The 27,213-nt window shown below is 39.7% G+C and overlaps 1 protein-coding gene across 5 annotated transcripts in view; it reads right to left on the reverse strand.

Annotated features, from left to right (window-relative positions):
* The window catches only part of LAMA4 (laminin subunit alpha 4), a 148,529-nt gene that overhangs the window by 111,452 nt on the left and 9,864 nt on the right, over positions 1-27,213 (reverse strand). The gene's annotated exons all lie outside the window — the stretch shown is intronic.

The raw sequence follows: 27,213 nt of genomic DNA on the forward strand, positions 1-27,213 counted from the left end.
ATTTCACATCACACACCCCCATTGACCCATTGTAGTTTGCACTTCCCTAGCGACCAGGAAATTTTCATTATATCTGGCTGAAGTCCCTCTGATTGCTATGCAAACCTGTTTCCTCTTGCCTTTTACTCTGTAAAGAAAGAGTCACTAAACACCATTCATAGTATTAAAAAAAAAATCATCAGTTCACACTTTAAAACTAAAATTTAATAAACCCCATTTGGAGGAAGTTTAATAAAGAATAACAACATTTGTCTATGAAAAAAAGGCAAGGAAATGCCACGTTTCCGAGTTAGAGAAATAAGGCTAAGAGAAGATCAATTTATAATTTTATAATGGGGAGTTTGTGGTTGATGGTAAGCTTCTTAGTTTCCACTAGAAAACAAGAGAGGGAAAGGCACTAAGATTGCAGTAGGAAGCATTTGATTTAGACCATTTAATTTCACATTTTTAGCCTTTGTCCCAAAGTAAAACATACATGTTTTCATTGTGATGCAGTACATGGATTGGTATCTATATCTGTATTGGTGTAGATATGAAGATAGATATAGATATCCATATATATGTATCTCAGATAAAAGATTCACAAAATAATAATGTACCTTAAACTTCCCTATTGTATTTAAAAGCATATCCTGGTCATGACCGTAAAATTGATCTGATGACACATGAATGTGTTGCAGTTTTGCATTACTGCAGGGTTCTCTTTATAATAGTAGCGGATAAGAGTAGTGAGGGTCTTAATGTTTGTTATCTTAGTAGCCTCTTAAATGGTAGTTTCTGAGCTCTCTAAATGACCATATTACAGTCTTCTGGGGAGCTTCTGATTCAGTGAAACCAAAGGATCTGCATTTTAAAATACAACTTTTGTGTTTCAGAATAATTTTAGATTTACAGAAAAATTGTGAAGGATCTGCATTTTTAAAAAGCTCCCCAAAGACTCTGATATTTGACCAGTTTTGGAAGCATCTCTCACAATGCCTTGCGTACATTAATTGCTCAATAAACACTTGGTGATTTGGGTGGTTTGGACAAGGACAGCAAACTGGAGACATATATACTATTGGGAGCTCACAAAATATACTGATAATCCATCCACTGCTCTCTGCTAAGGCTGGATTTCATCTCAACTCTTTGTCAACAGTCCAGCAGCCAGCGCCTAGACTGGACCGCATGCAAGATGAAATCTTTATGATGTGCCAAGTTTAGGAGGAGAGTTCACTGTGAGAGCCTGTCATTATCCACTTACCACTCCCCAATCTGAGATTATGACCTTGGGTGAAGGATAACTTGGCTCTGATCTCTTATAATGTGGGAGATGGGAAGCAAAGGGAGGCAGGAACAGGGCTGTGTTGAGTCATCTGACCCCCCGCCGAGAGGGCGAGGAGGGCTGGCAGGGAAACCTGGCACACTACGTTCCTGCTGGGCCTTGTCCACCTGGAAGAATTATATTTTTCAATCATCTATCTGGAAGCCCTGGGCATGCCCTGCTAGAGCACATGTCCTGGGTAGCTTGGGTCTGGTGTTGTGGAACTTTGGAGGACTCCCTGGAATGGAGTTGTTAAGTGGTTCAAGAGAAGTTTGAGTGTACTGAAGGGTGAGCTCTTTAAGATTGTTTCCTTTAGGTGGAAATATTTCATCATGGCTCCAGGGAGTCCTGTTATTTATTTGTTTTTACTGAATCTTCCTTTGAAATTTCAAAGGACTGGGCAAAATTAGCCTCTTTATAATATCAAAATGCAGATATTTTCAAGTATGAAAGCAGAACGATGCATTTTTAGTTTTGCTCCTGGTTAATGTAATCGTTATCCTTAGTAATTCTAACACCTGTGCTATTTAGAGGCCTGTGAGAGCTGAATGGGCTCTCCACAAATTAGTGTCTATTTTCTTTTGGAAGATTCTCCACAGTTTACTAAACAAAGATGGCGTTTGTGTATGTCTATGTATGAGAGAGTAAGACATGAAGCCTTCCAATCAATTTTTTATACCACACTGAATCCTCTTTTCCACACAAGAAGTCTGTCCTATACCAGACAACTGTAAAAACACAATCTTAGCACTCAGAGGATCTGTACCTTTTGGGGTGCCATGGCCTATTAAAAAATTGATAGTAATAACAAGGATAATGATAACGGTAATTATAATATAGTGACCATCAATGTCATACAATTCCAAGAGGTTCAGACTGATCCAAATCTTGTTCTTTCTTTGCTATAACTTGCTGCCTCTCATAAATAAATAATATATAAAGTTTATTTATTTAATTGAACATGAATATCTACTATGTTGAAGTCACGGTGCCAATTATGTTGCACAATTCTCTCACTTGACCCCACAGTAGCCCTACGAGGTCAGTTCCCTTGTCTTTGTTTTACTGGTGAGGACTTTGTGACTTACAGGGATGTATTACTGAAGCCGGCTAATACAGATAAGAAATGGTGGACCCAGGATTTAGATCCTTTGTTTTTCCCTCAAGTTTTGGCTTTTAACCATCTTGTGTGCCATTAATACGTTGAACCAAACCTTTCTTGTTGGACATTTAGGTTATTTCCAAATTTTTGCTGTTATTAACATTTCAAAGCAGGCTGAAATGGATAAAAAATGTAAAATGCCTCCTTTAAACCCCAGAAAAAAATCTGCTAATAGATACAATTACTTAAAAATATGTAGTTATTAATATATGAAAACCATTGAGTGGGATATTTACTTTTAAAAATATTTATTTTAGCCAAATTGTCTCTTTGACCGATTACCTTCCACTAAGTCACTTGTAGATCTTTTACAGCTCTTCATTAAGAGACTCTTATTATCACAGCTTGCCTTCTGCTCTACCATTAAGACTGAATTAATCAATACCATTTACTTCTGCCTTTGATAAATGAGTGAAAATTCCCATTTGCTTACTTTGTTATAATTAGTATGAGGTCTGGCTTGGAGTAAAATCATTGTATGTGTACTGCCTAATTTTACATTTATAGAAATGAGAACTAGATGTAACTTTATGAGGAAATGAGTATGGTGTATCTACATGTGCCAACTACATTTAAAGGAACTGGGATGACAGGACACATTCTTATCATTACAGAAGGAATTATTTCCAGAGGTTTATCATATGATCATAGTATTATTTATTTCATAAGATATAGTTATCATGAATTAAGATTGTTTAACAAAGTGGACAAAGCAAATGATCTTTATATGAGTGTCTGATTATTTTTGTCTTCATTTGAAGAGCCCCTTGAGAGTATTAGAGTCATAACAATAATACTGTCATTGGATATAACATTTTTTAAACTTTCTAAAAATATTTAAATCACTTCCTTTTGAAGGATAGTCCGGTATGCATACTTTGGCTATGGCAAACTTTTAAGTCATTTGCAGTTATTAAATAAAGTGGGTACCAATCTAAGTAATAAAATTTTAGTTAAAACGTTTTCACAAAAATCTCACTGTTTCCCAAACACTATTACAGAGGAGCTAATTAATTGCCCACGAGCCACTACTTTTGCATAAAAACAGAATCTCTGAGAACTTCAGAATTTCTGTTGAGAAGCCTGATTTACTAAAGCACTTACATACTCGAATAGATCTTCTAGGGATCTAAGGTCCCTAACTACCCTTTTAAACAAACCAACAATGGCAAAAATTGAGGGGATTTAGGAAGAGCTTGAAGTTGTCATTTGAGAGTATGAGATAAATTCTGAGGTTTCTGAGTCCCAAAGAGGATCAGACCCAAGTCTCCAGCTCCAGCAAATGACAATGAATTAATTATAACAAAATTCCATCAGAAAGAACACACTCTACAGCCCCAGTGTCTATTCTAATAGGAGCTGATTGGAATAGTTATTCGCATTGTGTTTCCAACCAAAGATCTATGAACATATTACATATATTGATTCAACTCATCTTCCTTTCTGAATTAGACTTAGAATTTGATTCAACAACTTTTGCTTCAGTTCACTGAGGCTCAAAATGGAAAGCATAAAAAGAAAAACAAAACCCAAATCCCTCTAAATTCATTTACTGGTGTCCAGAATCATTGCTACCATCCAAATTAGTCTTCTTCAAACTTAACGGCCCACATTACATTATCTTTCTGCTTGGGTTTTTGTATGTATTTAATGAATCCACTTTTCTCTTGTTTCCAGGAAACAATGATTTTTAGTTCCAGTTTAGTTATAGTGAGTTCCATGTTTTGTTTTACTAATTAATAAAAGTCAGCTTAAGATAGAATATTGTGCTCAGTTAGGAGCTAAAGCTGTGTGCCCTCACTGAAGAGTCTGTGGTTTCTGCACAATGCTGACTTCCATCTGCCTAAAACTTGGGCAGACTTAAGAATCAGATAGTATTCAAGGATCTTCTTGTGGGGAACAACATGATTTAATCTATTCAAAAATTTCCAAAATATCCCACCCTTTGCTAAGGAGGAATGACTTCTGAGAACATAAGAATTTATTAAATGAGTAGGTATTTCACAAGCCATTTTTTTCTGTGTCAGGAAAAATAAAATACGAAATATCTGAAATGACAAGCAGTTCTGAATTTAAGCTTTTGCTAACTTTTGGCTCCATATGTTTTTCAGATAGGGCTTAACATGTCCTGATTTTTAGTATACAAACCTATAAAGTGCCAAAATGAGTTAAATGGATTATGTGTTGCAGTTACCAAGAAGTTGGCTTCTTGATTGATTTTGCTTGAATCTGAAGACAATTACTCACACATCCTCCCTTGGGTATCTCTGAGCTCTTGTTTGCGTAATTGAAATTCCCCACATTTTAATAGGCAAAGTTAATTTTTAGATTTTGACAGCGATTTCACCATAACTCAATTAGGAAAGTGGTTTCAACATTCTTTAGAGATTTATGCAGTTCAAAGGCTTTTTTTCTTAGGATGGCATAACAAAGCTAGGTCAAAAACCAAACACAGACTATGGTGTTGGTTTCCCCTACTTGGCCTAGAGAGTTACCTTTGTGCTTACTGCTTAGGCCCCGTGTCTGCCGTGCCTTGCCCAGCTTACAAAACACTCCAGCTTTCAACTTAATCATCAATAAAATAGAGACACTGACTCAGGGCCTGAGGAATTCCGAGGAGCACAGAGCCATCCTAACCACTCTTAAGCCAAGTCCTTTAATTTTGTGAGGAGTGGAGACAGGGTTATCACATGTTTACATCACATTTCTGTGGCTACTCCTCAGCACTCTTTACGGGCTTCATGGGTGGAAACCAGCGCTCCACTCACAGCTCTCAAATAACTGTCCCTGAACCCTGTTCGTCAACTGTTTGTAGATACCAACAGCCTTGGCGTGTGTTGAAGTACTTGCTACGCTAGCTAGAATCAACCAAGAAAATCCACACCCCCTACAGCCATACAGGTTTTCTTTTAGAAATGTTGGATTTGAGGATGATTCTATTTATTAATGCTAATGAACATTTCTTTAATTTGCTTCTTGAAAATCATTTAAAGTAATCGTCAAGTCGCTTGTTTATAGTAGAGATTGTTGCTTATATAACATAACGAGGCTTCAGTGGTGTCTTTTTTCCTTTGGTTTTTCTAGAAATAAATCTCCTGCTAACATCTGGCTTTCTGCTCCGGGTTCATCTCACATCGCCTCCTGTAACTGGCTTGTTCTTTTCACTCCTCGCCTTCCAAGCTATGGTTACACAACATAGCCTCTGACGCTGCCAGATTTTTTTTTTTTTACATCTGAAAACTGACTCAGTTTTATTTAATTTACTGGGGCAAATGCCTTGGACACATTTCCAAGAAAGGAAGAGATGCGGAGCACAAGGGTTAGCAATAAGAATGAGTAGACAGAAATGACTTCAGAATTATAGGCATTTAGGGGATTTTGATTTGACTCCTTAGCCACTTAGAAGGAATCAACGTTGTGAGGTGACAGACATCTCTGTCATCTTCATCTGGTTTTCATAAATCACAGCTAATAATTTACTGACGGACACGAAACACTGAGCTAAGTGCTTTTTATGGATGATCCACTTTGATCATTACCGTTTAATGGCCTATAGTCTTGCAAATGTCTGCCTAAATTACTTTTTGTTATATAAGAAGTTTGGAGGATGAACTGCCTATAAATGACAACAGCTTCTCTTCAGTGTACTCAGGGAAGGCAGTTGGGGTGTTTCATCAGTGTTCATTGCTGGTAGACGAACCTGCTTCTGTCTTGAGGCCCTGTGGGGATTTCAGTGCTATCCTCACCCTGGATTTCTTAAGATGCAAGGCACAAGGTGAAAATGACTGGCAGGACATGTCTTTCCTTCCTTATGCTCTTCCTCACAGGTTTATGCATTACTGAAGAAATGCTATTGTGAATTAATAGGAAAAAAATGTATCCCAAACATCTGTTGCACCCACTTACTCTCAGCAGCTAATCCTGCCTCTTTCAATGAAAACACAGAGGCCATTGGGTGGGAAATCTCATACTGTCTCTTTTTTCTAAATTCCCCTTTGTCTTGACTCATCCTTGTGTCTTCTGCCCATCTCAGAAGCAGTACTCCTTCCATTGTAGGAAAGAGGAGCCCTCTATCTGTGCTCTGGGATCCACGCATCTCTGGCCATCACACCCTGCCCCATCATCTGGCCTTCCTCTCAAGTACCATGCACCTTCACATCCACAGGGATGAGGGGAGGCAAAGAGAACACTTAGGTGCTGCCTCCTGTGTTGGATGAGTCTTGACATCTTTACCTGGGCTCAGATCCAAGAATATCCTCCCTCAACTCTGCCTCCCCTTTATTTCCTCCTTCTTGTCCAGCAGATCTTTAGTGAGCGCTTAATCGCACTGGCTCTGCTTCCTTCATGCTATGCTGATCCATGCCTCCATTCATTGTCTGGCTCTGCTTCCACTGCACACTGAAACTGCCCTCACAAAGATGGCCAGTGATGTCTTTGTGGCTTTGCTTTTCCAATTTTACTTGTCCTCATTCCAGTACTTAACATTGTTGATGGCCAGGTGTGGTGGTTTATGCCTGTAATCCCATCTCTTTGAGAGGCCGAGGCAGGTAGATCACTTGAGATCAGGAGTTCGAGACTAGCCTGGCCAACATGGTGAGACCCCATCTCTATTAAAAATATAAAAATTAACCAGGTGTGGTGGTGTGCACCTGTAATCCCAGCTACCTGGGAGGCTGAGGCTGGGGAATCACTTGAACATGGGAGGTGGAGGTTGCAGTGAGCCAAGATTATGCCATTGCACTCCAGCCTGGGCAACAGAGCAAGACTGTCTCAAAAAAAAAAAAAAAAGCAAACTGTTGAAATTTCTTCCCTCCTGGCTTTTCTTCTGCCTACCTTTCTTTCTCAGTTTTTTTAATTTAATTTTTTTTGGCAGGGGGCAGGGGAAGGGGCAGAGGCAGGCAGTTCATCTTCTGCTGCTTCTACATTGCTAATGTTCTCCGGGTAACCTTCTTAGCCCTCTTTTCTATCTATACACTTTTAAGTATGGACGAAATTTGTGGATGATGTTGATCTCTCCCACAATTTTATACTCCAGCTATATTTTGGTAATTCCTAAATATTTCTACACATCCCTGATCTTACTCTTTCATGCCACTCCCTTGTTTCTAAGTGCTTGTTAGATAAGTCCATCTCCAGTTTTATAGGCACCTGAAGTTGAGTGTGTCCCACACTGACTTTATCATAGCCTCTCCCAAATCTCTTTTTCTCTTTACATTATGTCTCAGTTAATGATAAAGACTATAGAACATAAAAAGAAAAGGTAATGGATTAACACTTTTAAATTACATTAATGTATTTTGCATTAATGTAAGTTTTGGAAATACTTCCAGAAATACTTCCTCAAGGATCAGAGGATGGTTTGCACATAGAGTGACACAATGTAAGCACTCAAGTTCTCTCACCTTTCAGAGTCACTGTGCTATTATTGTTTATTTCACATCTGAGGCTTAAATGTAGATATATGAAGTACCACAGAGATTAGAGTCTCAAGTGAGAGTGACCTTACACAGTTCTGAACTGTTATAAACGTACTCTCTAAACTGATACCCCTACCTGTGTTGGAGTGGACTGTAGGACTAGGAGTCCTCCAAATTAATTTCTGGATAGAATGCAATGTTTACTAAAGGTTAAGAAATTGGAATGTGTTAATTTGAAGCTTACATATTTGTTATATTATCAAAACTCAACAGTAACCACAGCAACTGCTTAGATCTTAGACAACAAAAGAGTTCTCAGGGAGGATAATTTTGTCATTGACATTGTTTAGAATTGCTGGCACATGGTGATAATAAAAAGCAGACTGAGTTTTAGTAAGTTTTATTGTTGTTTTTAAATTGTCTACACATAATGCATGCCCTTGCGTCCTCCTGGGTTAGGCTGTTCCTACCTCCTGCCTCCCTTTGTAGGCTGCTGCCTTGTAGATTTTATATTCTGCCCCTGAAATGCTACCAGGGAGATCCTTCCTCCTTGTTCCCAATACCACCATTTAGTTCAGGATCTTGGTGCTTCTCTCTCTTGGATGATTATAATTCCCTCCACTCTACTCTCTCCATCACCAGAAGTTCTTCCTTCTAGTTCATTCTTCATTACCAGAATTAATTAAAAACCTTCATCATACTACTTTTCTACTTCGAACCTCTCAGTGGCTCTTCATTCATTATCTACATGAATACGTAAAATTCCTTAGCATGACATACAAGGATCCAACCTTAAACTATTTCTTTAGGGTCAACCTTGGCTCCCTTTGCTCTAATGAAACCACATACCCCGTTACCCTCATAAATACCATGATCTTGCCCGCCTTGCCGTTGCATATACTATTACATAGGCTACAGAGGCCTGGGATGTCTTTCGCTACTTCGTCTCACCTGGGAACTCCTTCCCTAGACTTTCAGACTCAGTCACTCACGTGGCACCTTGCACAGACCTCATCAGAGCATACAGAATATGACATTTATGCTCTTGCCTCCCTGAAATCACTGTGAGCTCCTTGAGAACAGGGATAGTGTCTTACTCATTTTTGTGTCCTCATCACCTATCGTAGTCAGTCACAAATAGCAAGTCAATGCCGAAAATATGTTAGCGGAAAAATGGGTTTGAATTGGTAAAGAATGAGGCAAGTGAGGGCAAATTGTGTCAACACTTTGGAGGGCAATTTGGCAGATTTCACAAGTGAAGACTAACTACGAATGAATCTTTTAAATACAATATTGAGGAAAAAGCCAGTTGCAGAGGAGAAATAGCATGATGTTTATATTGTATTTTAATGCAAAATAATACTATGTAATACATTGTGTAGGGATACACATATATAAAGGAAAGTATGAGAAAGAAATAGGAATCTGAGAAATCAGGTCAGTTAAGGGTAAAGGAGTGGGGATGAGACTGAGAAGGAGTCTCAGGGCTTTGACTATTTTATTTATTTATTTTTATTTATTTATATTGAGATGGAGTCTTGCTCTATCACCCAGGCTGGAGTGCAGTGGCGTGATCTCCGCTCACTGCAACCTCAGTCTCCTGGGTTCAAGCAATTGTCTGCCTCAGCCTCCCGAGTAGCTGGGATTACAGGCACCTGCCACCACCCCACGCTAATTTTTGTATTTTTAGTAGAGACAGGGTTTCACCATCTTGGCCAGGCTGGTCTTGAACTCCTGACCTCGTGATCCACCCACCTCGGCCTCCCAAAGTGCTGGGATTAGAGGGGTGAGCCACTGTACCCCGCCTATGTTATTTCTTAAAATCCATGGAGAGCATACACATTCTCATGAAAGAATGAAGGAAAGAGGAAAAGGAACAAATGAGGGAAAAAAAAGAAAAGAAAGGAAAACAAAAGATCCTACTTAGGTTGTCTGGATATAGGATTTCCATGTCTATACGTGGTGAGATCTCTAAAACATCATCTCTAGGAAGTGACTAATGTGGTCTTGACAATAGATTCAGACGCTTGTGTATAATTTCCCCAACTTCCTGGTTATTCACTTTATGTATCATTATTATTAACACAGTTAAAAAATAAGCAAAATAACATTCCTTATTTAATTTGTCCTTCCTTTGTTTTTCATCTTACAGCTAGCAGCTGCCTCATCCCATGTGGCGCATTTCACGCATATCTGTCTTAGTTAAAGCATACATCAGCCTTTAGGTCCTTTAGGTTCTTCTATAATATTTGAGTGGCTACTCAATTTGATTTCCACTAATTATTTTATTCTTGCAGTAAAGCTACATGTCCCAGGCTACCTGTGCAACTCAAAAGACTTTTAGGGTGCTTATTTATTCTAATTGGGCGTTACTAAGTTAAGGCAGAGGTAAAAGATCCTCAAAATCGTGCACAATACTCCCATTTTCTAGTTGACTGAGAAATTATAATATTAAAATGTAAGTAAGAGGGTTTACAGGCCAGTTTTCTGTCCTAAGAAAGGATCTATGACCCAAACTCAGAGAGTCTTGCTTCCTTAGGAATCAAGAGAGCTAATAATGGAAGCCCTAATCATCTGTGGCCTTAGATTGGTAGAACATGACAAGAGTAACCTGTAAGCTCAGGCCAAAGGTTGCCCTGTCCAGCTGGCCTGGAGTTGAAATGGGGGAACCAGGAGGAGACTGTGCAATAATTCAAATGAAGCTGAACTACGGAATTTAGATTATGTTCTTATAGTTTGCTAAAATTTTTTTGTATAATCTCTTCCTTTATGTGAAGGTAAAATAATTTGTCAATTAAAGCAGATGGTAGTAGATGCTTTTGGGAAGGCTTCCTCTAGACAAAAGGAAATGGAAAAAGCCATGAATTACAGGAGGGGGCTTTCACTGATGTAGTCAGGCCCAGCAGGAATAATCAAAATTCACCTTAGAGAGTTTACATGAAGGGAAAGAAGAGAATTAAGAGTTTACTGAGTTGTGGGCAGGTTAAGGGAGCAAGGAATGGAGAGGCCATAAAAGCTAGAAACAGTAAAATTGGTAAAGATCTGCTCCCTCTAGGGCCTGAGGGGATAAAGATAGCCTGTTGCACAAAGTCAGGGAAAGCTGGAACTGTGGAGGAGAGGAGCTTGCCGGCAGGAGCTGCCGCCTTGGGGGTCATGGCTTCTGCCTGAACGGCAGTGCTGAGGCAGAGAGGAAGTGGAGCAGAATGGCCCCAACTTTCCCTTCTCCTATTACTTTCCCTGAAATGCAAGGGAGCTTGTGTGCTGTAGCCTTTGGGCATCAGTCTCTTGAGGCAGGGGCAGATCCTGGATCTGGGGGGACAGGTGAAGAGTCACCAGCATACCCTTGTTCTCAGGGTGCTCAAGCAGTGGTAGGAAAGACCAGTGGGCTCTTGATCCAGGGACTATTCAGTGGTCCAGCAGACGTGCAAAGTGACATCTGATTCACTTTCTTTCTCAGACAGTCCAAGGTCAAGGACTCTTTCAAATAATCAAGTTGCCTTTATCAAATTTCAAAGGCTCATTGAAAAATGTTAATTGACCAATTAGGATGGTTTTAAACCCTAAAGCAAAAGCACAGTCAGCTTTTGTTAGAAAATCATTAAATATGACACCAGAAATCCCTGTGGCTCATAGGCTGAGCTAGAAATAGGCCAAGAGTTTAGGATTACTTATATTCAGCTTCTTTCAATCATGTCTTCCTCATGGCCCCATTTCTCACTTTCTTTGTTGGTGGAGAGCAGCCCATCTCCCTTGCTTTCCCCTTCTCCTCTTTAAATAACCCTAATCCTCCTCAGCCTTCCTCAGGCACAAGTCTCTGGAAACAGCCAAAACCATACCAACACCCATTATTTCCTCCAACATCCTGAACTCAACTTTCCATTTCAAAAAGTTGAGTTCAACTGTTTGAAGTCATCTCTTGCAAGATAATTGTTCTTTGTTGAAATGGAAAGACCTTTTTAGCTGTAATTATTCTAAACATTCGTTTAGTGGTGACAACAAAATTTTGCATGGTCTCTTTGGGGGCCACAGGTAGGAAATGGCGTGGACATAAGTGCTTCTTACAAAACATATTTCTGGAATAGCTAGTAGAAGACTGAAAAAAGCTAACAAATGGAATTCTATCCATCTGGGGATGGAAATTGCACTATCTAAAGAAAGATGGATTGCACTCCACATATCATAATTCCCCTATCATAATTTATAACAACTTGAGCAAAATGACATTTTCCCCTGTTCAATTGATGGAGCATATTTTCAGAGAATCAAAATAGATAAGGGTTTGTATACAAAGGTGGGATCCATGTCAACTAGTCAATTTTGATAGATTTCTCAATACAATTGTAGTGAATTAAATGTTAAATGAAAGAATCAAGAGCAGTTCATAGGTTGGGAACAAATTTCTTTTAAATTCTTTGTCCTTTTTTTTTTTTTCTGATGCTTCTAATAGCTCTATAACTACTTCTATTTCCCCAGGAACATGCACACTTAGGTATTACTTCTTTAGTATTTACAGCCAGAATGGCTAGGATGTGATAAATCTACTTTTGGCTGTTTTAAGAAATGTCCATGTGTGTCTGTGTTCAGTCCCCATTTGTTCACCATGCACCTGGCAGCTGTGCAGCAAATGCTTGTTGAGTGAATGAATGAATTTCTCCTGCAAATATGCTCACATTTAAGATAGCCCAGCCTCTAGACCTAACTGATTGATCTGCCATGGGCATGACATGATACACTGCAATCTATTCCTTGCGGTGGATGTAATTTCCTATAGTTATGTCCTTTGGAGACAGCCTGAGGCAGCAGAAAGCCTGAGATCATCAGTATTTCAGTTCCAGCTCTACCTGGGTGACGTTGCCCAGATTATTTAACTCTAGGCTTTGTTTTCCCTTTCTGAAAAAATGGGGCTGCCCACCTTATTACCTTCTAGAATGGTTGTGAGGATCAACTAATATGTAATGCATTTAATGTCCAATATAAAGGCATAGAAAGTGTTCAATAACTGTTAGTTTCTTCTCTTCTTTTAGGACTTGTCTGTACCAGGGTTATTTGTTTTAAGTGGTTCTCCTGAGTGAGCTGCAATTCTTTTCTTCTTTAGGGCACACAGTTTAGCAATGTTTAAGTTAATGGTTCCTTGTCGTTCTTCCCTGGAAGACTTAACTCCCTGAGCACAGAAACTGGATTCACCTGATTTGTTGCTGAATCCTCAGTGCCTTCATAGAGCAGATGCTTAATCAATATATATTGAATGTGTCTTGGCATTACAGAAACACAGAATGCCAGAGCTGGGAAGGACTGCATCTAACTCCTAATTTTAAATTTGGGAGAACTGAGGCCTAGCGAAGTAAGGAACTTATTGAAAGCTGTTTACATAGAGCAAGGAGATGCACCGTTAGTGCTCTACTCACTCAACCACACTTCTTGACGAGGATGATGATGAAGAAAATGATGCTGGAAAATTGTGGTGTTATTGCTGAAGCTCACACCTCTTCTGGGGCTGCAAACAAACTTATGCTGTCCATCTCTGCCTTTCCCTGGGATATCTGAGATAAAAGTCAACTCTGTTCAAGTTTATCAGATTTATCAAGAGTCTCATAGAAGATATCCCATTAGTATGTCTCCCTTTTTTCTCAGGAAAGTGCCATTGTCATCAAAAGGTCTCAATACCACTCCCCAGGCTTCTTGGAGGGGAGAACGCAGATGGTGGATGGGGTAAGGTGGAGTGACCTCTCTTAAGCAAACTCAGGTTTGCTCCACGAGTGTGTGTGGCTGAGTCTAGATGGACAGTTCAGACTATCAGATAGTCCTCAGAGACTGCTCATCAGCCCTCTCTTATTACTTGGTTTGACATATGACAATTATTCTTAATTTAAATATAATAATTTATAACTGATGTTTTAGTTAACAGTTTTTATATAGTGTAGATATAGGCCATGAAGCAAATAATGTAGATCCCTCATTAGCAAAGTCAACTCCTGATAGAAGCCAGTGGTATCCAGCTGTATCCCTGACACCTCCTTTGTTCCATTTGAGGGATCTGACAATGGGCCGTGGAAAAGGATCCCTCTTTGTGTAATATACACCAGCCTGTGTGCAGGTGTTTCCCTTATGAATCAGAGGCAGATGTCTGCTCAGGCAGAATATGTGGCAGCTTGACATATGTCTGGCCCCACCTAACAGGAAAACTGCGGCCCATAAATTGTACTAATAAAATACCATCACTGCAATTTTGACTGAGCCATGAAACCAACACCTTCATCCTTCAACACTAAGGAAGGCTATATCCCACAGAGGGTTTGTAGCTGGATCCGAACTTAGGATTGTGTGTTGAACTCCCACTCTGCCATGTGTTTTATGAGTCAAATTTTATGAGACAAATGATAATGAGATTCTACCCCAAGTGCTCTTCTTTGTAAAATGTGAGCAGTAGAACCCATCTAGCAAATATTTTACATCTCTACTATGTGTCAAACACCTAAAAAGGCTCAGAAGAATGGATTTTTAGGCTAAAATCCAAGTATTTCAGAGTGGCAGTCTGCTCAGGGACACTGGTAACAAGGTCATTTTCAAATAGTTCGTTAATAAACAAATACACCAAGCACTAACTGCTTACAGAAAGCAAGGCAGATGAATTACTATCCTGAACACTCAGCTCCTTAATTTGGGGAGCTTATTTAAAAACAGACTTTTGCAACAAGTGGTAAATACACACGAATACAATTTTAACTACAATATCATGAACCATTCATAAGCTACTTCTATTTTTTTTAAAGCGTGAATGGTATTTAAAATTGCTACAGAATTTCCATCCTTTTCATGTTATTTAAGGGTATTTTGTATGATTTCTTCCCCTAATTTCTCTCCCCTAAGATTTCATTTTTAGATTTTTGTGAAATACTATTTAATGTACATATGTATTTTGTTTAACTTTTCATTTATAAATGGCATAATGTGTACATTTCTTTTGGGTAAAAATTTTGGAGGATAGTTTCAGAATTGCTTTACAATATACCATCATTTTGTAGCTTTGAAATTTTGCCCCCATATAACTGTTGTGATCGAGATAGTTATTCTGTTACAGCACGTTTCTAAAAGTGAAGGTAAAGAACATAAACTGAAGTGAAAACAAAATGACTGCAAAGGGAATGGCAATGTCTGGGGTGCAACAAATCTAGTCTTCACACTGCCATTTTAATGACAACAAAATAATACACATTTACGAAAGGAAATGAATGGGGAAGGCTGAGAGTGTTTGATTTAAGGCAACTGTGTTATCTGTCATTTGAGGAAAAAAATTGTGCTGATGTTAAAACAATACTTTCATTACAGATGTTTCCAGACCCCTTCCCTGATCCAAGGAAACAAAATACCATTCAGCAACAAGCCCAGATTTAGAGATGGGGCTTGTTCCAATATAAACATTTCTTAGCTAGACCTTCTCCATGAAAGTGCATAGTCAATTTTTCCATATACAGTGGGAAAGACAAAGCTTTTAGCTTAAAAGGCATTCTTGCTCGCAGCACGGAGCTCCTGGAATGAGCAGTCAGGGACACCGTGGTTGACTATTGATGTCACGCTGAATGCTATCTCGACTTGTTCTTCAGAATTACACAACAGAATTGTATCAGAGCATACACATACCATGAGCAGAAAAGTAGGCACTGTTTTGGCTTTCAGTATTTGGTATGGTCCTTTATTCATTTTACCTCTGCTTCAGGTACCACTGGCTATCCAGGGCCCAGCCCAGGGGCTGGCACAAAATGGGTTTTCAACAAATAATTGTGGAATGCATAAACAATTTTTTTGAGCACCGATTTTAAAAGGAACTTACACAGGCAATTTGGGGAATCAGAAGATAAATCATGGACCCTCCTGGCCTTTAGGTGTTCAGTGGGGGAAATTTAAGTAGTATCTGTAACTTACTAGAATATTCGGAAGAAAGTGCTAAGAATTGTAGTACCATGAGAGGTACAAAGAAATGCTGAGTGAGCTAAAAGGAGCAAGAGATTACTTTTAACATGGAGAAGAGCGGTAATCAAAAATGGTTCTTTGGTAGATGTGGGGTGTGGAGGACTTTCTGAAAGGAGGAAAACTGAGGCTGAAAGTATAGGGGTTTTTAGTTTACTCCTCATAAGGTAGAGAGGTTAAACTTATATTCTGTCTGTTGTTTCATTGCTTCAAGCAGGCATCTTTCACTCCTGGTAATCTCTCTCAATAAAAACACCAATGAATTTACTTTTTTCTACTTGCTGGGAATTTCTTTGGAATGATTAGTTTAATATCAGCAATTAAATTCTGTGACATCTTCAGCAACCTTCTGGCTTACAGGATACTCACATGGACACACCACTCTCTCTCCACAGATTGTAGATAATGTTGGAGGCTTGCCCTAGTTCCTGAAATAAGTGTTAGGCACATCTGGAAGACTCGTTAATTCTTTGTGGCCACCAGGATCCCATGAGTCACTCCTATGTGGCTTGAAAGTTAGGAATCTTGGAAGCAGTAATAATTTTCAAGTTATAACTTATACATAGGGAGAATGTCATTCAACTATAAAAACAAATATATTTTGTTTTATTTTTCATTCTGCTGTTTGATGCATTTTACCCAAAGTGAGCTAAGCAAGATAACAAGAGAAACACTTGGTTTTGTGGCTCTCTGAGTAACTGCAAGACTGCTTTAACGAACTTAGAACCTATCAAGAATGAAAACAAGAACCTGGTGCACCTGGTTTTCAGTACTCTACTGTCATAAACCTAGTCACTGAGTAGCTGAGATACAGCAAATAAAGCATTCTCATAAAGTTTTGACATTTTAGTATGTTTTTTCTTTTTTGAAATTTGTTAATTTCTAGATGATTTGAACTAACTCAAAGGAAATTCATGCTGATTCATGACTTTGAGGAGAAAGTGCATTTCTAGATAAACATGAGCTTGTGTTAGCAGATTAAAAAAACAAGAGATTATAATCAAAAGAAAACCAAACTAGTTTAGATAATCTCAGATGAAGATCTAATGTCATAACTAAAAAACAGATCCAACACGTAGCTTTCAACATACCTGAATGGAAGAGAAGACAAAAAAAAAAAAAATGTGCTAATAAAAAAAAAAAAAAACAGAATGCTTATTTCTACTGAATACTTTGATATACTGCATGTCCAAAAACACAGGGCACGGCAAAAATGTGCTTCATCTTCCAAAGTAACCACAAATACTGTTTGAGACTGGGAAGAACCCAGCCCTTTAATAAAAACCTAGAGGTTTTGAGCACCTTACAAAGATATTTGGATATCCAAATATCTTTGGATAATACTCATAAAGACGATTACTCTGACCTTACACAGACATCAGCTTCATGTTAAATACGGTGTTATTCTCACCATATTGAGGATCCTCCTGACATCAAGGACTAGGGTGAGAATGAGGCATGACAGTGTCCGTCATTTTGAAAATGGGCCATGGAATGGGCAGGGTTAGAACTCTCCTGCCTCCCCAAAACCTTCCTATTTTGCAGACCACGTGGGGCTGCTCCAAACTCCTGAAATATCCCTTTTCCCTTGTCCTCTATTAGGTTCAGGGCACATCTCAGCAGATGCTGTTCACAGCAAAGTCCCTGGATTATACCATAAAGTTCTATAGTTCTGTTGGGAATTGGCAGATTTTCTTGAGAAACAGGTATTATATATTTTTTTGCTGTTAGAAAACTAAGGTGATTTGGCCTGTGACATTAACAGTAGAAAAATTCTACATATAAAAATGGAGCTGCTGAAACTCAGAATTGTTATAAAGCAGGTTGAGAAGGTCGTGGAGGGGTACAAGTGCCAGAGTGGACCACTTCGGTGCTATCAACATTTCCTTTTCTTCATTAATTTCTCACATTTCAATTGTTTTGGTACATGTTAGGGAAGTTTCTTAAAGTCATGTGGAAATCTGACCGATCACTGTGTACAGGAGGAATACCAGACATGATATGGTCTAGGGATTTTAAAAATAATTCTTCAACTTTTCAAACAAAAGTGTTATTGTTCATTTTTGAAATAGATCTTTCTTTCTTCCTTTTAAGATCAAGGATGTTTTGTTTATTTTTATGTGACCACCAGAAAACTCTAGCTGGAAATTCTGAAATCTTAATGGACTCGAATGCTTACTTTCTAAGTATAGGTGCTGAGAGCATGGTTTAAGGGGTTGATAGCCATATGGGGCCAAGGCAAAAAGTGCTTGAAATGAAAGAAACGGGATGCGTGATTTGGTTATAAATTAAATTCAAAATCGACATAAATATAATGACCAAAGGCAAAGAGAACTTTCAACGTTTTAGTAATTAAATAAATTACTTAGTTCTATGACACAGATGGCTACATAAGTTATAAGATGAAGGTAAACATGGATATATTCTTGTCTGATCCAGTTCACTTAATGTCTCAACACCCCCGTGATGGCATCCCTGCTCTGTGACGCAGTAGAGAAAGACAACTGACCCCATAGCCAGTAAACTTGGTTGTGGTTCCAGTTCTAGAAACCCTGTGTGGGAACTTGGGGAAGTGACTCAACGTCTGACTCTGGTTTCTTCCTCTTCAATGATATTAGCAGCATGATGATTTCTAGGCTCTTCACATTCTAACAGTCTAGAACTCTATGAAACTTCCTGCTGTTTCAACAAGGTTCCATGCTAGGAGACTTCGGGCTTCTCATTTAACATTTCCATGCTTCCATAAATTAGATGAATAACCTCCGGCCTGCCTGGTTTGTAAGATGGTTGTGAAGATTAAAGGTGGAAGTATGTAGGAAAACACTTTGTAAATCATGAAAGCTTAATAAGTATCAACACTATTTTTTACCTGAGTCAGTAGTTACTGGAAATTCCAATATTTGACAGTTGTGAATAACTGCCAGTTTAACAGTTGTTCAATATCAACAGCTTTTTAAAAGCTGAGGTCTTCAAGCTACAGGTAGAAGGACATAAAAGAAGCTTTCCTAATTCATTAGAACATCAGTTCTCCCTGGGTATACTGCAGATATGTTATAAGGCAAATTAAAACAAGCTGTAGTTTGCCTTCATGACACAATGAAATGCTTAGGTTGATGCTTTTGTAATTCGCATGAAAAACTGAAGTTTTTGATGCTTATTTTCTTGATTTTTATAGACATAATGTTCATCATGGAAGTACTTTTGCCCTTTGGAGATCATTGGAAACAGTTTCTGGACCACAAATGGGGTGAAATTCTGTATCAAGGAAGGAGAGAGTGAAATTCTGTATCGAGGAAGGAGAGAGTAAGACTTGAGAGCTATCTTTTTAGCTCAGGGTGCAGGTAAGCAACTGTGGTTTACGTTTCAGAGTAAGATGACATTCTTTGCAATGGAATAATTGGTTTAGAAGACTAAAAACTGAATAAACATCTGGTCATTCCTACGAAGATCAAAAGATAGTGGTTATCTGGTCTACCCACTACCATCCTATCCTCTCTCCGAAGCTCCTTTGTTGTTGTTCTCAGTACTCCCAGGTAATGACTGAGACAAAAGTGGAATTTCCTAATTTCCTTGCAAAGGGCCAAAAATATCATCAGACAGGGAACAGGAAGCACAAAAATATCTCTCAGGAGAGCACCAATTGTTTAAAGATTTCTAGCTCATGTTTGGAGCTATTACAGGGGTGCTCTGAGCATCAGCTGCTCAATGCAACCGGTGACACGTACTGGCCCGAGGTAGGCGTGTGTACTGCTGGGAAACTGCCTGGGAGGCACTGATTTGAATAAGGTTTTGAGTAACATTTTGGAGACTTGTCTTGATTTAGAATATCAACTTGGGAGGCCCCGGCATAGTGGTTCTCAAATATTTTAGAGCAGAGAAGCCCTTTTTTAAAAACCAGCAAAATTTCATGTGAAATTCATCTGTAAAACAGATGACAAAGAAGCTGCTCTGATTGAAGGAGGTAGGGAGCAACCTCCTGCTGCTCCGGAGGCCTTGTACCCTCAGGCATTTCCATGGAGCCTCAGTCTGAAAGCCACTGATTTACTAGGTTTTATGTTAAAAGGTCTCTGCAGAGACTTCTCTCCCATGATTTAATACATTTCTACAAACATCAGCAGCACCTTTGACTTCTCCCTCATCCTTACTCTTCAAACATATGACAAACCATCTTGATAGAACCTTGGCGATGATCCCAGCGTCTGTTCTCTCCTTTCCAGACCACAGCCAGCATCCAAATCCAGGCCTCCTTAGGATCTCCTGGACGGTTACCAATGCACGACATGGGTTACCCTGATTCCAGGCTCTCTGCTGCCTATTGCCCAACCTAGCCAGGAGCCTGTGTCCAGATGAATGTTGACAATCACGATTCTCACTGTGTTTCTCTCTCTTCCGCTCTGAAGTCTTTGATGGCTCCCTGTGGTTCAGCCCAACAAACTGGGATTCTTCCCTTTCCAGAAGAAACCCTGTGTCTTTGCATTTACTCATCCTGTCCCCTCAGCTTGTATCCTTTTCCTCGATCTTAAAGATTCAACTCAAATGCCACCTGGCCCATGAAGTCACCTGGGAATGTTCCACCAGGAGTGAACGTTCCTTCTAAATCCTCCAAGAGTTTTCGTAACATAAGAAATTAGTTATATTGCATTACAGTGTACTTGTTTCATCTCTGTGTTTTATTCATCTTTGTAGGGTACATGGCACTTGCTGGGGTAGTGGGCACCTTTTTGCTAAAAAAGAGAGTAAAGATATTGATACTGATCATGGAGTGTCCCTGGACACCTAAGGAATACAATGTGGCAGTACAGAGCCTGACATACTATTTTCCATATTTCAAAATATTGAATTAAAAGTTGGCCGGGTGCGGTGACTCACGCCTGTAATCCCAGCACTTTGGGGAGGCCGAGACGGGTGGATCACTTGAGGTCAGGAGTTCGAGACCAGCCTGGCCAACATAGTGAAACCCCATCTCTACTAAAAATAAAAAAAATTAGCCAGGTGTGGTGGGCACCTATAGTCCCAGCTCCTTGGGAGGCTGAGGCAAGAGAATCGCTTGAATCCGCGAGGCAGAGATTGCAGTGAGCGGAGATCACACCACTGCAGTCTAGCCTGGGTGGCAGAGCAAGACTCTGTCTAAAAATAAATAAATAAATAAATAAATAAATAAATAGTAATGGTGACATATTTATTAAAAATGTACAATTAAAACGAAGTGCTAAATTTGGCTTTTGCTTAAAGTTAAAACAGGGCAATTACACTCATTATCTTATTTTCTCAGAAGTTTTCCTTTGTGGTTATAAATTACTTTGCCTCATTAAGAAATGAGTTACTACTTAATACATTTCACTTGGTAGGTGTGATGAACTGAATTGTGTCTCCTCAAAATTCACCCCTAAAGTGACTGTATTTGGAGATAGTGCCTATAAAGACGTAATAAATACAGGCAATAAAGATTAAATGGGCTGGGTGTGGCGGATCATGCCTGTAAATCCCAGCACTTCGGGAGGCTGAGGCAGGTGGATTACTTGAGGTCAGGAGTACAAGATCAGCCTGGCCAACATGGTGAAACCCCATCTCTACTAAAAATGTGTGGTGGCAGGCACCTATGGTCCCAGCTACTTGGGAGGCTGAGGCACGAGGATCGTTTGAGCCCAGGAGGTGGAGGTTGCAGAGAGCAGAGATCATGTGCCACTGCACTCCAGCCAGGTGACAGTGAGACTCCATCTCAAAAAAAAAAAAAAAAAAAAAAAAGATATTGTAGGGGGAGCACCTTAATCTTATAGAACTTACATCTTTATAAGATGAGGCAGAGATACCAGAGACCTCTCTCCCTCTGCATATACACAAAAGAAAGGCCATGTGGGGACACGGTGAGAACGTGGCCATCTGCAAGTCACGAAGAGAGCCCTCACCTGAAATTAACCTTGACAGCACCTCGATCTTGGACTTTTAGCCTCCAGAACTATAAGAAAATAAATTTCTATTGTTTAAGCCACTCAGTCTGCAGTACTTTTTTATGGCAGCCCCAACAGACTAATACAGAAGGAAAAACATTTTAAAACAGGAGGCTAGAGGAGAGGAGAAATAGTAAAGAGATGCCTGCACGTGAAAATCTGGGGTAACATTATTCTCACACATCTCCCTATTCAGGTTACAATGCACTTCACAAGTGACTGCTGCTACAGTCCTTCTCTTAGTTCAGAAGGGCAGAAGACTACCTGGGTGTGTTCCAGATCAAATCACTGCTACCTTGAATGGTGAGCACTATACTCTTATTCCTTGGGTGCGGAGTGAATAACTCACTTATTTCAGACAAATTGTTTTATATAGTGCTTAAAGGAGTTAGCAGCCTGTGTTTCTTGCAAGCCTGTCTTTTGAATCCTTTTCGTTGTTAAATTTCCTTTCTTTTCTATTGTCATTTGTAGAGAAACATTTTAAAAGGTAAACTGTTTCTAAACCTTCGTTAGTTTTCCTGATTGACATACTTTATCTAATCATTTCCCCTGAGGTCATTTTTTAAAAATTGTTTTATTTTTAATCTTTTTATTATTTTAAAAATTGTTGTGGGTAAATAGTAGGTGTGTATATTTCTGGGGTATGTGAGATGTTTTGATACAGGTATGCAATGGTGGAGAGGTGGGAATTGTTAATGGGCACACAAAAAATAGAAAGAATGAGTAAGACCTACTATTTGATAGCACAATGGAATGACTATAGTCAGTAATAACTTGACTATGTGCAATGGGAAATAAGCACACCACAGAGAATGGGCTATCCATCCCCTCAAGCATTTATCCTGTGAGTTGCAAACAATCCAATCACATCAAGTTATTTTAAAATGTACAATTAAGTTATTATTGACTATAGTCATCCCCTTGTACTGTCAAATAGTAGGTCTTATTCTTTCTATTTTTTGTGTGCCCATTAACAATTCCCACCTCTCCACCAACCCCCTACTACCCTTCGCAGCTTCTGGTAACCATCTTTCTATTCTCTATGTCCATGAGTTCAATTGACTTGATTTTTAGATCCCTCAAATAAGTGAGAACATGTGACATCTGTCTTTCTGTGCCGGGCTTATTTAACTTAGCATAAAGTTTCATCCATGTTTTTGCAGATGGCTGGATCTCATTCTTTTTATGGCTGAATAATACTCCATTGTGTATATGTACCACATTTTCTTTATGCACTCATCTGTTGATGGACACTTAGGTTGCTTCCAAATCTTTGCTATTGTAAACAGTGCTGCGACAAATATAGGAGTGCAGATATCTCTTATATATACTGATTTTCTTTTTTTCAGGTTATATATCCTGCAGTGGAATTGCTGGATCATATCGTAGCTCAATTTGTATTTTATTTTTTTTTAGGAACTGAGGTCATGTTTTTACTACCATGTCAGCTCTTTCCTTATCCTTTTCAAGATCTTTTAAGTTGTAGATCCACAAACTAGACTCAGGAATCTACTGAAAAACCAATGCTCAGCATAGCTGGAGTCACATGAATATATATATACACATTCAGAAATTTCATCAACTGTTACTCCTCCTATGTTTAAGGGAAGGACTCCCCATTGTTACTGAGATGATACTTAGTTTGCTCTATAACTTAAAAACAAGGCCAAAGACTAAACATACCACTAATTTAAATGTTTTTAAAGACTTGTCAACTGCTAAGACTACTGCGGTAGTACGGGAAACCTTTATTAGCTGGGGTATTGCTAAGGCACTCTGAGACTTAGAAACAGATGTTACAGGGTCATTATAATGTGAAGGTTACGAGTCTGAGGTCAGATTTCCTAGCTATGACCGTAAGTTCCTTAACTGCTGTCTGGCTCATTTTCGTCATCAGTAAAATGGGGTTAATATTAATGCCTTCCTCATGGGGTTGTTATGAGGAATAAATGAATTCATAATACACATAAGTGCTTAGAACAGTATTTGCAACACAGCAAGTGCTAATCAAGTGCTTAGTAATTAAAGCTAAAATGCTGCAGCAAGGATACCTCGAGTCTGCTGGGAGAATGGGGACGTCTGCTCTGATAGAGAAGGAGACGCAGACCTGACTCCAAAGCACTTGCCTGCAGATTTCAATCCCTCTAGAAAAGGACCAGCTGGAGGAATAGCAATTGGCAATTTTCATTTTGGGGAACTAGTTCTTCCCTGTCTCCTAACATTATCTTTCTAGTCTAGGACACAGACTGCACTCCTCACTCCCTGGAGAGACATCCTGAATCAGAATGACTCTCTTGTTACCAAGAAAAACATCACAATCCCACTATTCCCTGAAAAGTGTGAGTAACCTCCTATTTTTGAGCAGATTCCCCAAGTAAATTCTTCCCCTGCCTCTGCTCTACTTCCTTCAAGGACACAGAGTCTTCAGTCTTTTGGTAACTGGGTTATGGGTGGTGAGAAGTTAGGTGGGAGTAAAAAAACCTGCCATGTCATTTCATGTCTTTTCTCAAAAAATACATTCTGAGCACCCAGTATGTGTGTGCCATGGTTTCAGGAAGTGACTTTACCTTATCAGCTTCCTTTAGATGCCTCAAAGCAGCAGTTTCCTTTGAGGCTTGTATTTTATTCTGAAGTACACATTTTCAGGTAGCATGGGTGAGCCTGCGAACCCCCTTACTAGACTTATGTATAATTTATGTTTTTTGGGTCTTCCTCCATAATTACATCAAAACATTTTTGAAATTTTCTGTATTTGCAATTTCCCCTAAGTCCATTCAAAATTCAAGCCCACCTGTATTTGAGAGCCTAGCATTTCTCATATTTTAATGTGCAGATGAACAGCCTGGGGATATGGTGAAAATTAGATTCTGATTCTGGGGTGGAACCTGAGATTCTGCATCTCTAACACAGTCCCAGGTGATGCTGATGCTGCCGTCTTTGAACCACACTTTCAGTGGCAATGTTTTAGAGCCCTCTTCCCCATAACCAGCAACAATCAGGGCATTTGGACACCAGTGCATATCCCCTCACACACCAACGATTCTGACTTTTGCTTCCACATGTTGTGTTCTGCCAAATCTAAAGCAAGATAATTCTTTACATGGTCATTAAGATCTAGTGGACAGCTGTACGATGTATAATATAATGTGAGTCTTTCATGTTAATGTTTATAATGATTAATAATCTGTCACTGGCTTTCCCTTCCTTTCTCATTGAGTAAAAATACCTTCATCTTTCTGGACCCTCTGCCATTTGGCACTGAACTGTTATGTGTTGACATGAGTCTCTGCTCAGCGGGTCTCCAGTCCCTGATCTCTTCCATTGTCTACTTCGCCGTCTCTCTGCAGTGGGGATAGGTTTAGGGGCATTCTGGAGGGTCCAGATAGAGTAGGGGGCAGCACCCTTGGACCCTGGCATGGGAGACCCATGAACATTCATTGACCACACGGAGACACATTTAGGCTGTCTGGGAAGCCTCGTTGTTGTGTCACCTTGGAGAGGCTCATGTCTGTGGTCGGGTTGGTACCCTGTGCTGCGGATCAGCCCCAGCCCCACATCTGGAGTTGTTAGGAACCACCCCTCCGCACCCCCTTCCACAGGCCAGGACCCTGTGTTTCCTTCAGGCTCTGGACTCTTAAAGTCTTGGGTCCTAACTAGGGCAACAGCTATGACTATGTGATTCAGTATCTTAACCCAGGTTCCCTTTAACTGGCATAAATTTTAACCTATTTCTTAAATAATTATAGAATTTTGTTGCTAGAAGTAATCATTTTAAATTTTTTTTAGGATAGAAACTGAGGCCCCAGCAGGTAGAGGAATTGACCAGGTTTCTTTACCTGGCAAGGGTGATCTGGTTGTTAGTGACGGAGCCGAGAATCAGAACAGTTACAGACTCATAGTCTAGCTCTACTGAGCTACATGGGAATCTCCTACTGATGACTCAACTTAAGGATAAACAGAAACAAGAGTAAAAGAATAATAATATATTAGAAGTAGATATATTTTACAAGATATCTAGATATGCCCAGGTAATAATCACTAGTTCTAAAGCTAGGATGAGGCTGGGTACGGTAGCTTATGCCTATAATCCCAGCACTTTGGGAGGTCCAGGCAGGTGGATTGCTTGAGGTCAGGAGTTCGAGACCAGCCTGGCCAACATGGTGAAACCCTCTCTCTACTAAAAATACAAAAATTAGCCGGGCATGGTGGTGGGCGCCTGTAACCCCAGCTATTCAGGAGGCTGAGGCAGGAGAATCGCTTGAACCCGGGAGGCGGATGTGGCAGCGAGCTGAGATCGTGCCACTGTACTCCAGCCTGGGCAACAGAGCTCCGTCTCAAAAATAAATAAATAAAATAAAGCTAGCATGATTCAGTCCATTAAAACAATTGGAAAGAACATAAGGCAAAAAGTCAGAAGACACAGTTCCTTGTGAGCTAGGAAGTCAGCAGGACTGGTTTCACAAGGTAACAGGTCACAAAGACCCTGCTGATAAAACAGGATGCAGTAAAGAAGCCAGCCAAACCATGCCAAAACCAAGATGGTAATAAAAGCCACCTCTGGTCTCTCTCACTGCTTATTATATGCTAATTATAATACATTAGCATACCAAAAGAAACTCCCACTAGCGCCATGACAGTTTACAAATGCCATGAAACGTCTGGAAGTTATCCTATAAGGCCTGAAAGGGGGAGAAACTCACGGTTCTGAGAATTCCCCATCCCTTTCCTGGAAAACTCATAAATAATCCATCCCTTGTCTAGCGTATGATCAAGAAATAACCATAAACACAGCCAACCGGCAGCCCTCAGGACTGCTTGTCTGAAGAGTAGGCATCCTTTCATTCCTTTACTTTCTTAATAAACTTGCTTTCATTTTACTCTGTCGGCTGGCTCTTGAAATCCTCCCTGTGTGAAGCCAAGAACCCACGTGGCCTCCCAGGCTGAACTCCAATTTGGGGGTTTACCCTGTGGCACGTGTACTACTGCTAATGGGCATCGTGTCCGGGGTCGAGCACCCACACCTCCCCTCTCTTCTCAGCTTAGGTTCCTCACCTACAAAATGAGAGAGTTGAATCTCTAAACTTCCTTTCTAAATCTGACATTCTATGATTCCTTTGATTTCATGGCTCATGGTGCAAGGTATGATAGATTTATGTAACCAGTAATAACCACCCACTGACTCTGCATTCAAACAAGTCTCCTTTATGCTGAATTTTGCGCTGCAGGAGAGGCTTCAGGTCTCTTATGAGTGGAATTTCAGGGTGTCTATTGGCATGAACCATGGCAGACAACAATTTCAAAGGAACAATATAAAATGAGGCAATTATTCATGTACTACAATGAAACTGCAGTCCATCTCCAGATATTCAGACTGTTTAATCTCCAAATAGCAGGCATTTAGCACCTCATCTGTGA

The sequence above is a fragment of the Macaca mulatta genome, chromosome 4 (genome assembly GCF_049350105.2).
Source record: "Macaca mulatta isolate MMU2019108-1 chromosome 4, T2T-MMU8v2.0, whole genome shotgun sequence".
Lineage (NCBI taxonomy): Eukaryota > Metazoa > Chordata > Mammalia > Primates > Cercopithecidae > Macaca > Macaca mulatta.